The following is a 19,174-nucleotide window of genomic DNA, read 5'->3' as shown; positions in this document are numbered from 1 at the left end:
GCAGTTAAGATATTCATTACATAACCTAACATATACAGATATCAAAGTTTACACCTAAGCTTTACTTTGTAGGTCAGAGCCATCTTCGGAGGATTTTAAAAAGTATTTCATTATATATTAGTAAATTTTTTACAGAATATAGATAATATTACTAATTAGATGCATATTAAAAATATCTTGTTTCATTACAAGTCCATAAAATAAGGTAGTTTTGTACAAAATGCAAGCAATGCCAAAAACACAAAAAATTTGGATCGATTAGTAGTTTGGCTAATGCATTTATGATGAGTATTGAACAAAAATTTCATCTTACTGCAAATATAATTGAAAATAAAGATGAACAATTTTTAACCCCACTACCGCTAAACAACACAATCGTGATTCATTTAAGCCGCACTCAATTGCTAACATCACATTCATGAACATTTATTATTGCATTGTTACAACTACATAAAATAATAAGTATACATGTTGAATTATAGATCATTAGTTCAACAAGAACTGTAATACAGGGTGGTTATAAATTATTGTACACATTTTAAGATTGAATAAATAAATAACCAATCAACTTAAAAACATGGGAATTGTTTTATTAAATTGTAAATTTAAAACAGTTTTATATACTGACTGAAAATTAATAATTGTACACATTACAATAATTATAAAAAGTAGTTATAAAAAGAAAGTAAAAATGTCACTTAAACTGTGGGTGTAAGGTATGATTCTTCTTAATGACTTGTGTTGTGACATAGTCAGCTGGTCAACAATGGATCTTTCCACACCAGCTGTAAATTACAGTTGACTAAACAAACACTAAACTAACCTCAGTATCAAAATGGCTAGTGTGCAAGAAAAAGCAAGGTGTGTTCTTTGGTTTCATGAAAGCAGATCTGTAATAACTGTTCAAAGAAGGTTTCGTTTAGAGTATGGCCGCAATCCTCCGAGTAACAATTCTATAAAACGCTGATATAGGCAGTTTCCAACATAGAAAAGGTGCTGGTAGACCTCCAGTTTCTGAAGCTATTATTGATCAAGTAAGAGAATTGTTTACGAGGAGCCCTGGTAAGTCTACTCGGCGTGCAAGTTTGGAATTAGGATTACCTCGATCAACAGTCGATTTTGCACAAACACCTTAAGCTCCATCCATACAAAATTCAGTTAAAACCTAACGATAAACCTCGGCGCTACGATTTTGCTGTTAGATTACTTGACCTCGAAGAACAAACAATAAACATTGAAGAAAGCAATTTCTTGAAAAAAGTAATTTTTTCTGATGAAGCAACCTTTCATGTTTCTGGTAAGGTGAATAGACACAATTGTAGGATTTGGGGTACTGAAAATCCTCATAATGTTCGAGAACAAGAAAGAGACAGCCCTAAAATAAACGTTTGGTGTGAATTGGCTATAGATGAAGTGATAGGACCCTTTTTCTTTGCAGAACTGACAGTCACTAAAGAGGTATACCTCGACATGCTTGAACTTTTTGCAATACCGCAAATTGAGCATTGTTAAGTATTTATTGCATTAAATAACTTCTTTTTTATTGCCTAATATGAAAAGGCTACTTTTATTGAATAATAATTATGTATATATTTTTTGTGCAACTTATACTCTATATTTGCCTTTATTTACTAAACTGTATATACTACATTAATTCCATATCTCTTTCTGCGGCCTAGTGCCTACAATACCATTCCTTACTGGATTAAAATATTCACGTACAGTGACAGACCAATGAACCATTGTTTCCCGAATCAGCTGTTTACTGTACACTGACCAACCAATCACAACGGTTGACTTATCAATTGCCCACCTTGCAAGCGTAGGCACGCTTGCTCGTTATACTCTTGATCCCGCCTGGGGCACTTATGTACTCTCTAGCCACTGCTTACCATACTTACTCTCTCTCCCATGTGTTACTCTCTTATTTAAATATTAGTTTATTTCTATTTGTTGTACATTTACATTAACATTAAAGTCAGTGCTCTGGATTGGCAATCTCTACCAGAACGTCTCTGCTCCTGGACACCCGCGTCTACCGTGCTCTACAGGACTGGCCACAGTGTTATAAACTATTCGTTTGCGGTCGTATTGTGCGTGAGTGAATCCGTGAAGGACATCTTCCGTCTTCACGCATGCCTACAAGACAGCAGCCTATTTCCAACACTTACTGATCACAACCTGGCCCTCAACAACAGCAGACTACGGTTAGGTACCTCTCATGAAAATAAAGGTAACTGTTTATTTTATACACTTTATTTGAATATGCACTGTTCATAAACTCATTATGTGTAACCTAGTGAACTCTTGTTAAAATCAGTGTGTTCGGCGTCTTCACTGCCTAGTGTGAAGTGGTCCTTCTTAGTCGAGCCTCTAAAATATTATTTCACGGTTCTATAACCAAAATCCATTCTTTTCATGGTCCTTAGCGAGCCGGATAATAAGAACTTTAGTCCATTGGTGAATATCAGTGCAATCTCAACTCTTATAAGCTATATACAGTGCATATTTCAAAGTGTGGTTTCAGGTTCTTTCACGATTGCAAAGTCCGTGCATATCGATTTTCCAATCCCCTCTCCAGTCATATCAGCTGTGATCATATCAGCTGTGACGTCTGATCATATCAGCTGTGGTGCTCTGTCGACTGCATTGTTTTGTTGACAAACAAGCTTTCAGACTGTTACAGCACAGGTGAACTGATTACTGTGTTTAATGGTTACCGCTTCTCAATACTTGTTGGTTATTAGCCCTACTTGTAATACGCATTATTCTAAGCAGGTTAAATATAAACAATCTTGGTTATTGACACTTTACCTTGAGCAGGACTTGCACCCATATTGCAAAATTAAATGTTTATTTTGTCAACACTATATTCTAGTCTCAGCTTAAAAAGAAAAAAAAGCTACTTACTGCTCACAATTGTTTATTATAATTTCTATTTGAACATTGCTCACGCATATGTATGCATGGTTTATGGTTACTGTCACAACACTACCATACTTTACCACTGACAGTTTACATGTAGTACGTGCGCATAATGTTTCCAGAGCCTCTGCTACGAGTACATTATAGCTGAATTTATCTCAACAGTAACCTTAATTGTTGTTTATTATTTAATAAAAACTTGTCTTGTTTACGTTTTGCCATAATAACAGTGTATTTTATTTTCTCAAAACAAAACTATACTATAGGCCTATACGAGCCTACTCTACTTATTGCATTATTATTGAGTTTTTACCTCAAAAAACTAAACAATTGGTACCTGAAGATGAAATCAATGATTTCGAAATGTACATAGTAAAAAAAATAAAAGTTTACAAAAGGTGTTAAAAGGTTTATTTATATTGTATCATAAATATTTTTGAATTGTGTTTCATTGTATTATATTGTTTAGATACTTCTTATTTCTTGGGGAAAATACTTCAGAGGAAAATAATTTAGTTTCTATTTTTATCACTGTCTCAGTTCAAGAGGACAATATTTTGTTTACTTTTCACCTTTGAAGTATTATTGAAATTGATTAATTTTCTACAAACACTTTCAACATGGCGATGTCTCTTAAAGTGGCCAATGCAAAGCGAGAACACCTCTTTTCTCAGATACAAAGTATCTATGATTTAACTAAGAAGACTTCCGATCCAAATATACTTCAGCAGTTGCTTGTCAGAGCTAAATCTATTCAGAGACTTAGACAGGAATTTTCAGCAATATTAGACTTGTGCCACGAGTTGGAATTAAAAGTGGATGCCGACTATACACCTAACTATTCCGCATTAGCGAGCGTGGACGAGTTAGTTGATTACGTTTCTGCTAACGTGCTTATGATTGAGACCAAGAGACAAGCTAAAGCTAATAAAAGCGAAACTATTCCGCCTGCCTCCCCTCAAGTCAACGTCCGGCTACCGAAATTGGAATTAAAAACTTTCGACGGAGCTGCCTTGGACTTCTGTACGTTCATCAACGTTTATGAACAAGCCGTACACAACAATGCGCACTTAAGCGATGTAATGAAATTTCAATATCTCTTGAGCGTGCTTTCAGGCGAACCACTCTCTCTGATAAAGTCGCTAAATATAACTGAGCAAAATTATGCAATCGCTTATCAGCTGCTGAAGGATTGCTACCATAATACTAGGCGTCTACTCACACTACATTTAAATCAAATACTAGACCTTCCTGTCATCTCCAGCACATCTGTGAAGAATATCCGTGCTTTCCTTAATCTTTTTCACGAACATACGCAATCACTTAAAGCACTAAACAATGACATCACTAGTAACAACCCACTTCTCTCAGCCTTGTTATTACGCAAGATTGATAATCGGATGGTCACCCGCCTAGAACAGTTTCGAAAAAAGGAAGAGCTTCATACTTTGCCCTCGGTTGAACAAATAATTGAGTTTCTCAACCTGGAATGCAGCCACATTGAGGACAGTAGTCTACATGACAATATTGTGGACCCCAAGAACGCTTCAAGTTCTTATTTTGGGTCAAAACCCAAATTTGATAAACCCAAATCGTCTCTTAAAAACGTGAGCTTGTTAGCGGCTTCCTCTCCACCCTCCTCGGCCTATAAACAAGGCCCATCATGTTTTTATTGCCATCAGAGCGGTCATAAAATTTATGGCTGTCCCAGCTTCGGCCAAAAGACACCTCAAGAACGGCACGGGATTATTAAACAGCACAACCGCTGTTCTTCTTGTTTGGGGACGCACAGATTAAGTGAATGTCAGTCTAAATTCACGTGTCGAACATGTCGTGGTCGTCATCATACCTTGCTACACTTCACTGATCGGCCAACACGGTCCAGTGTTAGTACGTCGGACCGCGTTCGTCCCGTTGTGGAGAACGGCCGTGACGGCGGCCGGCCTGCAACACCTACACCTGCTGTCCGCCCTCCGCCTGCGACCACAGCGCTCTCACCTCCTAGCCCGGCCGAACACACCACACTACATGCTCATGGCACACTGCATCGAGACCTCGCCCCTAGTACCACGGTTCTTCTGGGTACTTCTCTTGTCAAGCTCACCGCCTCTAACGGACAAGCTTATGTCTTTCGTGCGTTAATTGATTCAGGAAGCATGCTAAATTTTATTAGCGAGAAAGCCTCCCAACTGTTGGGTACACAGCGCCGTCCGGCCACTATTAATGTCGCCGGCCTTTCTCAAACCTCTGCTCACACACGCGGATTTTTAACTCTGGGCGTGGAGACTCTTGCTGGCCACCCAGTTGCCGCCCCGCACTCGTTCCACATATTGCCACAAATCACTGTAGACCTCCCACGAGTGCAAATATCTCAGGAGGTCATGAATAAGGTTAAAAATATTATACTGGCTGATCCAACCTTCCACCTCCCTGGTGGCATTGACGTGCTTATTGGTGGAGCGCTATTTCCACATATTCTTACTCACGAGACCTACTCTCTTGGTCTAATTTACCTCACGCCCTGGGCACCTGTTTTGGTTTCGTGCTGATGGGAACGGCTCCCTGCACACCACTGACGCAGTCTGTCTCTACTATGGCTGTCTCTCTTCTCTCGACTGCTGAGGTGGACCTCCACGCCTCTCTGCAGCGTTTCTGGACACAAGAGGAACTGCCTGCTCCCAGTAAAAGGTCTGCAGAGGAAACTCAATGCGATGAATATTTTTCTACCACGCACTCCAGGGACCGTGAGGGTCGATATATGGTCCGCCTCCCTTTCAAGAACACCAGTACTCATCTGGGAAGTTCCAAAGTTCATGCTGAAAGTAGACTCTATTCACTCGAGCGCAAGCTCCACGCTCCCACTAATGTGGAGTATTATAATTTATATTCTGATTTTATACATGAATATCTCTCTCTAGGCCATATGCAGGGCTTCCCTACTCCTGACTTAAGCACTCCCCACTACTTTCTGCCACACCACGGTGTTTTTAAGGCACAAAGTAGCACCACCAAACTACGCGTCGTTTTTGACGCCAGTGCCAAAACCAGTTCCGGACTCTCTCTCAACGACACTCTGTTGACCGGACCTAAACTGCAAAATAATATTTGTGACATTCTCCTGCGCTTCCGCCTTCAGAACGTAGTGTTCTCTTGTGACATCAGACAGATGTACCGCCAAATCAAGGTGCATCCTGACGATCATCATTTCCAACTGATCTTATGGCGTGATCACCCCACCGACTTGATGTCCACGTTCAAGCTCACGACAGTTACCTACGGCCTGAACTGTTCACCCTACTTGGCCATCAAAACGCTACATCAATTGGCAGAAGACGAAGGTCACCGCTACCCCCATGCTGCTGAGATTCTCAAGCACCAGAGCTACGTCGACGACCTGATCTGCGGAGCTGAGACTGAAGAACTCGCCGCTGAACTTCAAGATCAACTCATTAAACTCCTTCGGCTCGGTGGCTTTGAGCTCCGGAAGTGGGTCTCGAACTCTCCGAGACTTCTGCAACACCTTCCTGAAGATCATCGGGAAATCCCAGTTTTTCTGCAACCCTCTCAGGAGCCTCATTTCTCTATTTTGGGCCTAAAATGGACCCCTCTGACTGACACTTTTACGTTTAACTTTAATTTTTCTTGTGAAAACCCCACTAAGCGTAAAGTGTTAAGTCTCATTTCTCAAGTCTATGACCCCTGTGGTTTTTTGGCGCCTTGTATAATGCTCGCAAAAAATATTATGCAACTCATATGGATATCTGGCATAGATTGGGATGATCCGCTCCCTCCAGAAATATACCAAAAATGGCACGCCTTTTTATTTGAACTTAAGCACGTTGCTACTATTACAATTCCTCGTGCTATCCCCTACTCTGCTGCTACTCACTGGGACTTGCATGGTTTCTCTGACGCCTCAGAACTAGGCTATGCTGCTGTAGTCTACATCCGCTCTACCTCCAATGACACGGTGCACGTAAGCCAAGTTATGGCTAAAACTCGCGTCGCTCCTCTCAAAAGAGTGACGCTGCCCCGACTGGAACTATGCGCAGCTCATCTCCTGGCCCAACTTGTGAAATATTGTGTTACTCAATTGGCTCCCACCCGCAAGTTTGGTTCTATTGTTTGCTGGTGCGACTCTACTGTGACCCTCGCGTGGATCAAAACACCTTCTTATCGCCTCAAAACCTATGTGGCTAATCGTGTGGCGCAAACTCAAGAGCTTGTGGCTGTGGATTGCTGGCGTTACATACCCAGTGCTTCCAATCCTGCTGACTGCGCCTCCCGTGGGATCCTTCCCTCTCAATTGGTGGATCATCCCCTTTGGTGGCATGGACCCAACTGGTTGCGTCTCCCCTCCTCGGCCTGGCCAAATACTGATTCCAGCCTGGACTTGGTCTCTCTGGAGGAGCTAGGGGAGCTGAAGCATTCCACTCCTGTCATTGCCGTGGCCACAGCACCGCCTACGTGGGACCTCCTCATCCAGTACTCTTCCTGGAGGAAATTGTTGCACGTGATGGCCTACGTATTGCGTTTTATCCACAACTGTCGCTCACCAAACCGCCACGTCGGACCTCTCTCCAAGACAGAACGGGACTCCGCCCAGCTGCGAATTTTCAAGACCGTGCAGGAGGAAGCTTTCACTGAAGATCTGGCTCTACTGCGGGACCGAAAGACGTGTTCTACCAGACGCCTCGCCCCATTCCAGGGTCCGGATGGACTTCTCCGCGTCGGCGGCAGACTGCGCCACGCTGACCTCCCGCCGAACGTGTCTCACCCGTGCATCCTGCCCAAGAAGCACCCTGTCGTGGACCTCCTCATTGACCATGTCCATGTCAAACATCTCCACGCTGGCGCGCAGCTTACTCTCTCTCTGCTCTCCCAGCAAGTCTGGATCCTCTCTGCACGCAGCGTGGTGAGATCTCGCATTTTTAGATGCCTCACATGTTTTAAGAATCGGCCTAAAAATAACGCCCCTCTCATGGGCGACCTCCCCAAAGCTCGCATTACTCCAGCCCGAGCTTTTCTCTCCACCGGCATGGACTATGGTGGCCCCTTTTCGCTCAAGGTTCATAATTTACGCTCTGTCCGCATTATTAAGGCCTACGAGGTGTGTTAGAAAAGTAATGAGATTGGTAACACTGCGGGAGATCTGGCAACGTTGTGTCTACCGGCTGACGCTAAACCTGTTTATTTATCCCTTCCACTTCCTCAGTCCGAGTTACAACTCCGTACAGTTAACACATTAGTTTTGACAGCGCCATTAGTAAAGTTGTGTTTTAATTGTGCGTCACAGAAATGGAGCATCGAAATTTAGAGCAACGTTGTGCAATAAAGTTTTGTGCTAAACTTGGTGAATCCGCGAGTGTGACTTTTGAAAAGTTGAAACAGGTCTATGGGAAACAGTGCTTATCGAGAGCACAAGTTTTCCGCTGGCACAAATCATTTTTGGAAGGCCGAGAACACGTTGAAGATGAACCTCGCTCAGGGAGACCTTTGACTTCAAGAACGGACGAAAAACATGGATCGTGTGAGGGCGCTTGTGAGATCAGACCGTCGTTTAACAATAAAGATGATCAGTGAACAGCTAAATTTAAACACTTTCACCGTGCATCAAATTGTGACAGATGATTTGAACATGCGAAAGGTTTGTGCCAAATTGGTGCCGAAAAATCTCACAACTGAACAGAAGGACAATCGAAAAAAATGTGTGCGTTGATCTTCTTGAGAGGATTGCTAATGACCAAGAATTCTTCAATTGTGTGATCACTGGTGATGAATCCTGGATATTTGAGTACGATCCTGAAACAAAGCGGCAAAGTAAAGAATGGCACACTTCGTCATCTCCTCGGCCGAAGAAATGTCGAATGAGCAAATCAAAGATCAAGACCATGCTAATTTGTTTTTTTGACAGGAAAGGTATCGTACACAAAGAATTTGTTCCACCAGGACAAACTGTCAACCAAGTGTTTTATAAAAGTGTCCTTGAAAATTTGAGGAAAAGAGTGATCCGTGTGAGACCGGAAATTGCAGACAAGTGGATGCTTCATCATGACAATGCTCCATGTCACACGGCCATTTCCATCTGTGAATTTTTGAACTCAAAACGCATTACTGTTGTTCCTCAACCCCCCTATTCACCTGATTTAAGTCCTTGTGACTTTTTCCTCTTCACGAAATTGAAACATGTCCTAAAAGGACGTCATTTTGGAACTCTGGAGAACATTCAAAAGACTGTGACCGACCAGTTAAAAGCCATACCAATTGAAGACTTCCAGCGCTGCTACCAAGAGTGGGAACGACGACTCCGCCGATGTATAGCTGCCCAAGGAAACTACTTTGAAGGGGATAACATTGTTGTTTGAAAATAATAAAAACTTTGGTTAGTATGAAATCAGTCTCATTATTTTTCTAACACACCTCGTATATTTGTATTTTTGTTTGTATGGTTACGAAGGCCGTTCACATTGAGGTGGTGACGGACCTGTCCACCGAAGCTTTCCTTGGTGCTCTCACTCGCTTCGTTTCTCGTCGTGGCCTGTGCACAGACCTTTATAGTGACTGTGGCACAAACTTAGTAGGTGCTAAAAATGCCCTACACAAAATCCTCACGGCTGACCAGCGCAAAGTCCAAGACTTTGCTGCTAACCGTTCAATGCGATTCCACTTCAACCCTCCTGCTGCTCCCCATCAAGGTGGAATTTGGGAAAGTGCCATCAAGAGTGCTAAACACCATTTAAAACGTGTCATGGGACTCCACATACTAACTTTGTCTCAATTCATGACGCTCACAAGTCAGGTTGAAGCGATGCTCAACTCCCGCCCGCTCACCGCTCTCTCCAGTGATCCCAACGACCTTCTCCCACTGACGCCTGGACACTTCTTGATCGGCTCTCCTCTGGTTTCCGTGCCTGAAGAGAACATGCTGGACATACCCACGAACCGCCTTTCTCACTGGCAGCTGGTTCAAGCGCTGCACCAACGTATCTGGAAGCGTTGGCAGCGAGAATATCTCCAGACTCTTCAGCAGCGCCTCAAGTGGAGCACTCCTTCCCGCAACCTCCAACCTGGAGACCTCGTCCTGGTGCATCAGGATACTCCCGCTCTCTCTTGGCCCCTTGCACGGGTCACTGATGTCACTCCAGGACAAGATGGTACAGTTCGAGTGGTACATCTCAAGACCTCAAGTGGAACTCTCACTCGTCCAGCAGTGAAGGTGTTTCTCTTACCTCACCTCTACAATCAATTAACTGTCTCTCTACCACCGCCTATAACCTTTGTAATTTGAGCCTATGTTGCTCTTTCTCTCATTGAATCCCAAGGTGATTCAAGGCGGCCGGTATGTTAAGTATTTATTGCATTAAATAACTTGTTTTTTATTGCCTAATATGAAAAGGCTACTTTTATTGAATAATAATTATGTATATATTTTTTGTGCAACTTATACTCTATATTTGCCTTTATTTACTAAACTGTATATACTACATTAATTCCATATCTCTTTCTGCGGCCTAGTGCCTACAATACCATTCCTTACTGGATTAAAATATTCACGTACAGTGACAGACCAATGAACCATTGTTTCCCGAATCAGCTGTTTACTGTACACTGACCAACCAATCACAACGGTTGACTTATCAATTGCCCACCTTGCAAGCGTAGGCACGCTTGCTCGTTATACTCTCGATCCCGCCTGGGGCACTTATGTACTCTCTAGCCACTGCTTACCATACTTACTCTCTCTCCCATGTGTTACTCTCTTATTTAAATATTAGTTTATTTCTATTTGTTGTACATTTACATTAACATTAAAGTCAGTGCTCTGGATTGGCAATCTCTACCAGAACGTCTCTGCTCCCGGACACCCGCGTCTACCGTGCTCTACAGGACTGGCCACAGTGTTATAAACTATTCGTTTGCGGTCGTATTGTGCGTGAGTGAATCCGTGAAGGACATCTTCCGTCTTCACGCCTGCCTACAAGACAGCAGCCTATTTCCAACACTTACTGATCACAACCTGGCCCTCAACAACAGCAGACTACGGTTAGGTACCTCTCATGAAAATAAAGGTAACTGTTTATTTTATACACTTTATTTGAATATGCACTGTTCATAAACTCATTATGTGTAACCTAGTGAACTCTTGTTAAAATCAGTGTGTTCGGCGTCTTCACTGCCTAGTGTGAAGTGGTCCTTCTTAGTCGAGCCTCTAAAATATTATTTCACGGTTCTATAACCAAAATCCATTCTTTTCAAGCATAGACAACCAAATGTTTACTGGCAGCAAGATGGTGCCCCTCCACACTGGGGTAAGATAGTACGTGACTACCTAAATGACACGTTTACTGGTCGTTGGATTGGACGGGATGGTCCAATTCCTTGGCCTCCACGTTCCCCAGACATTACACCCTTAGACTTTTTTTGTGGGGCTATGTCAAGGACAGAGTCTTCGCCAAAAAAGTTCAAGATATTGAGGAACTCAAGAATAGAGTTCGAGAGGTTATTGGAAGCATAACTCCAGCAATGCTCAGAAACACATGGTGTGAGGTTGAATTTAGACTACAAACTTTGCGTGCAAACCTCGGAGAGCACGTGGAATTAGTTTAGTTTCCTTGTAAAAGTATGAGTAACAGTAATCTTTTTGTCCTTCATTGGTAATAAAACTGTTTTAAATTTGCTATTTAATAAAACAATTTCCATGTTTTTAAGTTGATTGGTTATTTATTTATTCAATCTTAAAATGTGTACAATAATTTATAACCACCCTGTATTATACAGGGTGACAATTAAGTCTGGAACCTCTTCTTTAATTTTTAAACCACAATATAAAAAAATACCAAAGTTCACACGTGCTTACTGATGATAGTAACGCACACATCTGCCCAATTACCGACCGGATAATCCCTTTGGGGGACGGTCCACAAGGAGTCAGACAAAATTCTTAAATAGCAGCATAGGTCAAGTTTGGTATCAAATTAAAGGTTTCACTTAGCAGAGTACAATTCCGCAAACCGGATTTCAAAAGGTGGATTCATTCAGTAGTTATAGCTGTTTGAATTTTAAAACTATTGAACAATTGGTAAATTATTAAGTACTAGCTGTTTCCCGCGGCTTCGCACGCGTCTCTTAAGCTTTGCCCGTATATTTCTTTGCCTTCAAATAGTGTTTGGATATTTTAATATACGTAACTACTGTGTTGTAATTGCAGTTTATAATGTGCAGGCGCTTTGATAACTTTTATATCTTGCAGTACAGCCTGGTGGTTAGTTACATCAATGGGCATTGCGTATAAACCTTCTACATAGAAAAATACAAATTTTCATAGTGATCGGTCCAATAGTTTCTGAGTCTATAAAGGACAAACACACAAACATTCATTTTTATATATTATGATTGCAGAAACAGTTTAAACAAAATTTGTCGTTTCTCTTAAGCTTACTCTATACTTTAAAACTATAAGTGTAAAGAAATTTATATATAAACATATTTTTTGTCGCATTATATATGTTTACAAAGAACAGCTGATTAAAAATTTGAAAAGACTCTTTCACTTAATAACATATGTTTGCTGCAATGCATTTCTTACGGGTATTTCTGTAACCAGTGGGGCGGAATCCTGAATCGGGAAAGGGATAAAAAGTATCCTATAACCTTCTACAGATCAAGACGAACAAATTTTAAAAAAAATTAGGCGAATCCGTCCAGCCGTTTGTGAGTGATGCTGTTACACACGAACAGTTTCATTTTTATATATATAGATTACAAGTAAAAACTAATTTGGTTATTAATTTGTTTATTTACCGTTATGTCACTTAGTGAGCGTGAAAGGATAACTCTTTTAATGATGTGTGGGTGGGGAAATAATGAGATATCATATGAAGCAGTTAAAAATGTATTCAATGGTACTTTTCCAGAGAGATATCCTTCAGATATGATGTTCTTCAGTCTTTCGTCGAGACTCCAAATGAATCAGTTAGATCTGCTGCAGGAACTCATGAAATGTCTCGTGAGTCAGTCACACAAGTGTTAAAAAAGGCAGCTTTCAAGGCGTACCGAGTACATCTGATTCAAGAACTGATCGAAGACGACCGATCGGTGGCTCGAATTTTGTGAAGTAATGATGGATAGAATTTACCGAAAACAAATCCTTTTGAACGATATTTTATTTTCTGATGAGGCAACATTTATGTTGAATGGCAGTGTCAATAGACATAATTGTCGGTATTGGGACAACAGCAATCCGCACTGGAAAGAAGAGAGTCATACACAATATCCACAGAAACTTAACGTTTGGGTAGGTATTACACGAAATCAAATTGTGGGCCCATTATTTATCAATGGTAATTTAAATGGTGACGTATCTAGCAATGCTCCAAAATGAGATAATTCCTGCACTACAAGCTGCTCTTGGTCGACAATTTCAAAGAATTTATTTCCAACAAGATGGCGCGCCACCACACTTTGCTCTCCTTGTTAGAGAATACTTGGATACAATATTCCCTCACAGATGGATTGGAAGACGTGGTACAGTAGAGTGGCCTGCTCGTTTCCTTGATTTATCTCCGCTGGATTTTTTTCTTTGGGGATACCTCAAAGATAAAGTTTATCGTACTAAGCCTCGAGATTTGGCGCACCTAAGAAATCTGATAGTCCAAGATGCTCAAGATATTCCTCGTGACTACCTTCAAAATGCAGTGGATGGCTTTTACAACCGCCTAGGACTTTGCCAGACGATGGGAGGTGAACATTTTGAACACTTACTTTGATCACAGGTATTTAAAAATTGGTGTTTACTTGTAATACTTAATAATTTACATTGTTCAATTGTTTTAAAATTCAAATAGCTATAACTACTGAATGAATCCACCTTTTGAAGTCCGGTTTGCGGCTTTGTAATCTGCTAAGTAAGACCTTTAATTTGATAATTAACTTGACCTATGCTGCTATTTAAGAAATTTGTCTGACTCCTTGTGGACCGTCCCCCAAAGTGATTATCCGGTCGGTAATTGGGCAGATGTGTGCGTTACTATCACCAGTAAGCACGTGTGAACTTTGGTATTTCTTTCTATCGTGGTTCAAAAATTTAAAAAGAGGTTCCAGACTTAATTGTCACCCTGTATGTATAGGTAGAAATATTATTTGATTCCCACTGAAATGTATGTTGGCAGGACTACCACCAATTCTTGGTACATTTAAATAATATAAGATAAATTTGTATGTAAGACACATTTTTGTTTATTATCTTTTATTACAAGTTTTTCTTGACAATAAATATGTATATTTTGAATCTACATAAAATTTGAAGTGTTTTGGTGTTTTTAAACTGACATTGTATTCAAGGAAAAAACCTAATGAGAGTTTGAAAATTAGATTTATCAAATTTGGTTTTTCGAAACTATCTTCTAAAGAATATACATTAAAGTTCCATTTATATATTGTACTAGCTGTTACCCGCGGCTTTGCACGCAATCTTTAGAACCAAAGTCCTTATATTACTTAGTAAAAGCAATTATGATGTAATATGATGGGGGTCCTATAAAAATTTTAAAACGTAAGTAGGCATACATTAGGTAGATATTATTTAGGTTCATGGTAAATAGTATAAGAATTTAACTTAATTATTATATCATGTTTGGCACATCTAGGATCATTTCTGGTTCTAATTAATTATATACATAACGTCACAGCTGAAACTGCCTTGTCATCCCGATCAAGAAAACACAAATCTCGGATCACACAGGTCTCGGAAACTTACTTCGGTCAAAAAGAGTATATTTCCAGTCCTTGTCATATATTTCAGGTCTAAGATATTTCCAATACCATAGTAGAGTTTGCCTTGTTGTTCTGACAAAGAAAAAATATATATACTTACGTAGGACCAAGATGTGTACTTCGGTTAAAAAGTGTCTACTTAATTTTAAATTTTAAATTCATTTACCTACTCACAGTTTAGCTTGCCATATTGCCTTGATAAAATACTATAGATGTTCGATTATCTAATCCTCGGAAATCTATTTTGGTCAAAATCGTGTTGACATAGTTGAGTTTTCCTTGTCCTGATAAAGAAAATACACACATAAGTAGGACTGAAATGCCTATTACGACCTAGGGGGAAGTACTATCTAATTCTTAATTACTTTCGGTATAAGAGGAAAATCCTTATTAAGGTTATGCAACATTCCAAAATGAAGTTGTTAATTATGCAAAATTGTTAATAAAGTTTTGCGTTACACTTCTTTTTGGACTGTAGCCAGGCAAAGAATGAGTCGTTGAGGCATGTTAGTATTCATTTCTCTGTTTTTCCATAAGCCATTGTTAACATGTAATATCATAATGTCAAGGAAGCCCACCACTTTAAAGTAACTTATGTGAAAACATTCATAACTTTGTTCATTAAGGTTAATTTTATAACAGTATTTAATGCATTAGATGATTTTAATTCGTCACTGGCGCAATCTGGAGTCAAATTTGTATATTAATGTTTTATTTACTATCTGCATTACACTACCGATCAAGCACTGTTTACTTATTATTGACAAAATTTAAATGTAAACAGATGTTTCAGAAAGTTTTTTGAACTATAGCTGTCAACAGCTGTTTAGTGCCAGTTTAATTTGAATTATGAAACGTACAAACTACAATTTTTTCTGAATTCCAAAATATTCCAGGTAACTTTTCTTAACTTTTTCTTCATAAAAACCTTCCTCGGATTTCAATGGACATTTTACAAAAATAATTAACCGAATTGGTCCAGCCGTTCTCGAGATTTGCGCTTAGCAACACATTTTGCGATTCATTTTTATTTATAAGAAGATTACTCCTTATACTTTACTGAAAATAATTATATACAATAAGACATACTTAAGACCTACAGTGGTCTCTTTTCTGAATATTTGGAAACCCATTTCCAACCTATCCACTTTTAAAAAATTTAAAAAAAAAACATTTTTTATGACCAATTTTGTATTGATATGTAAAATGTTAAAGATTGGAACAAATACAAATGATTTTACAAATAATACGCATGTGAAGTCAGCTGTTTTTAATTCAGTGATGAAAAAAGATTTTAGATCTTGATCAAGAACAAGAGATCGGTATGGTCTACTAACAGGCTCTTACTTTATCTTGGATATCTAACAACTGACTTCGAACAAATATTTACTGAATTAATTGCCATAATAAGAAAATGATAGAATAAGAATTGCATAATTAATTTTACAATAAACATTTTAACTTCAAATGATAAAACAAATCATGTAATAAATGTATTGCATAGACTTGATGAAAGCCTAACACACTAATAAAGTTTTTAAATAATTTCCAAATGATAAATAAAACTAAATTTTGAGTCTAGCAAACAAACAGAATAGTCAATAGTGCTTTGAATTCATATCATATATTTTTACAAGCTTCACTTTAATATACCTCATGTAATAAAAGAGAGTAGACAAATGTTCCTAAATTAAGAATGTGGTGGGGGAAGCTTGATAATATGCATTTCTCCTGGTACGCAAAAATTACACAAATCCTAGTGCTGAGTTCAGTCACGTCACCTTGGAAATTTGTTCCAATATTTACAAGTTCTTTATTCTTCATTTATTCAAAAAACATCTTCAGCATATCCAGTAAACAGAATGTAATTAAAATGTGTGTTGAGAAAAAGGTCAACTGAGGAAGATGTACGAGATCATTGAGTCCTATCGAAACAAAGTGCAAAACCAGTGCATTGATATAGTTGTGAGAGCAATGTACATTTATGATGGTGAATTCTAAGAAATAATTCACAATTCTTTATTGCCAGAGAACAAATATAAAACTTGTATAGCAATAGTCATAAACACATGTAACTCTATAGACTTACCAGTAAATTATATTAATGTTTAAGTTATTTTATTTCAGCAATTGTTATACCAAGTAGGAGAAAACTAAAACTTCTTAATCTAAAACAGACAATGTCAACACCCAGTGAGAGATGCCCGATCATTTTTCATATTCCATAAACTCACTCATGTTATAAAACTCATTTAATATTAAATAGCATTTGAGTAACTTTTTAAAATGCAAAGAGTTTGTCTGGTTCTTTATATAATCTGGAACTTTGTTCAAAAATTTTACACCAACTTGAGATGGTAGGATCTCGTAAGGTTTTAGTCTATGTTGGGCAACTCTGAAATTTTCCCAGCCCATAAATCTTGCAGAGAGCCACTTCATTCCTAGAGTGTCCTCTAGCAACAAATTTTGATCCGAGTTAAAAGTAATCCCAAATAACTTCATGTTCAAGTGCATCTGTCTGTTCCCCGATAAACAAATATATAAAGGCAGGCAGCATAGATAACCCTCCACTCACTGGTGATCACTTTTTAGAACATTTAAATAATATAACTGATAAGATTGAAGATTCAGGGTTGCTGCTCAAAAAGGCTGACACTAAATTGAATGAAGCCTTAAATTGAAAGTAGAGTGAACAATATCATGAAATGTTTGAAGTAGATATACTTCTCTTAGATATTGACAAACAGAATGGTATGCAGATAGTAATTCAAGGATAACACTTTTAAGACCCAGTTGCTACTAAGACTGAAGATTATGTGATGGAGTTTGATTGTTCAATCGGGAAACAACATTAAAAAAACTAAAGTTAATTACCCAGTTAAATATTTAGACAACACTGATTCTCTACATATTAAAATTAAATGCCTTAAACAGAATTTTAACTCATAAATGAGTACACTGGATGGGAGTGTTTTTTTTTTCAGTACAAACTGGTTCACTTTTATAGACAAGAGCTGACAGTATCATTGTCTCGAAAATGAAAATTTTACTATTCTTTCATCACTAGATGAGTGCACATGCAAAGAAGCTGAAATATCTGAAGTTAAAAATAAAACAATGAACATTAGAAAGAGGAAGATTCAGTAATTTTGCTTGCTCAGTTTAGAGTATCAGTCATGTCATTTATACTGGAAGATTAGTCTGATACTTAGGAGTGATCTATAAAATCATAATCGAATGAAAAACATAATCAATTTTTTTAAATCTAGTGACTTACTAGCTGTTATAGGTGGGACATATGATATTGTATCAGTAGGGAGAATAATAAAATGAATGTTTGGAGTAACTTACTGGTGTATGCCACAAACACCAAGTGCCTTGAAGCAAAAGATCGGCTTTGTATCTTTCAAGGTATGATTTTAGTCCCTATTCTAAAGAAAGTTTGTTTGTTAGACAATATCAATACTAAATTAAAAGCACCTATTAAAAAGAAACAAAACACTATTATTAGTTTAGGAAAAAACACTTTTAGGTTTTTTGAAAAAAGAAGCACACATTTAAGATCTCGAGGGAAACGATCTGTCGAGAATACTGCACCAAAATAGAGGTTAGAGTGCTCAATAGTCTGTAAAAGACGTGGGGACTTAAACTGATGAGGATATTCATCATGTCTCAGTCTCCGATGTTGATGTTATCGAGGTTCACCAAACCTCTCTCTCTCTTACAACTTCACTTATTCTAACCAGCTTATTCTAACAGCTTCTTGGTGTAGAGCTACATCGATCCTATTCTTCCTTAATTTTACTTTGGTACTCAAAATGAGTTTATATTAAGTGTTTTTAAGAGAAATAGTAATAACATGAATGACTGCCATCGTATATTGTAGGCCTACCTGTTATGAATGATGTATTATGAAATGTTGTTAGCAATGATACAATATTTTTCTTTATATATTGTACTTAAGGCTCAATATTGAATCAAACTTCAGTCAATCTTTTCATTAATGATACCCTCTCATTAAATTAATCTGCCATTAATGGCTTCATCTGACTGTATTCCTTTACGATGATGATACTAATTTAATCTTAATCACATCAGAGAATTTCTATACTGTAATATCTACATCAGAAATAATTTGAGATAGCACTAACAATACACTGATGCGCTGTAGTCAAAAACCCAAACTAAATTTAGTCCTTGACAAGAAACAAAAAATTAGCTCATCAGGCTTGCTAAGTAACAAAACATTGCCTCGCTACTAAATCAAGGGAGACAAAGATATCAGAACTCTAACAACCTGAATTAATGGAATCTGAATTAAGACAATTTAAAAAGAAAATGATGACTTATAAATTGTTGACCACACTCAAGAATAAACTGTGAGTTTAAACAATTGATACACTCCGTTTAGTGTTTGATGGGTAAAGATGGAGGGATGGAACTCGGGACACCTTTCTAGGAAATAGAAGTGAACTTT

General features: G+C 38.5%; 1 protein-coding gene across 2 annotated transcripts in view; it reads right to left on the bottom strand.

Annotated features, from left to right (window-relative positions):
• LOC124354321 (ras-related protein Rab-40B) overlaps positions 1-19,174 on the bottom strand; it is a 44,084-nt gene that overhangs the window by 5,964 nt on the left and 18,946 nt on the right. The gene's annotated exons all lie outside the window — the stretch shown is intronic.

This window comes from Homalodisca vitripennis, chromosome 2, assembly GCF_021130785.1.
Source record: "Homalodisca vitripennis isolate AUS2020 chromosome 2, UT_GWSS_2.1, whole genome shotgun sequence".
NCBI classification, from domain to species: domain Eukaryota; kingdom Metazoa; phylum Arthropoda; class Insecta; order Hemiptera; family Cicadellidae; genus Homalodisca; species Homalodisca vitripennis.
This window is presented reverse-complemented; position numbering and strand designations above follow the sequence as displayed.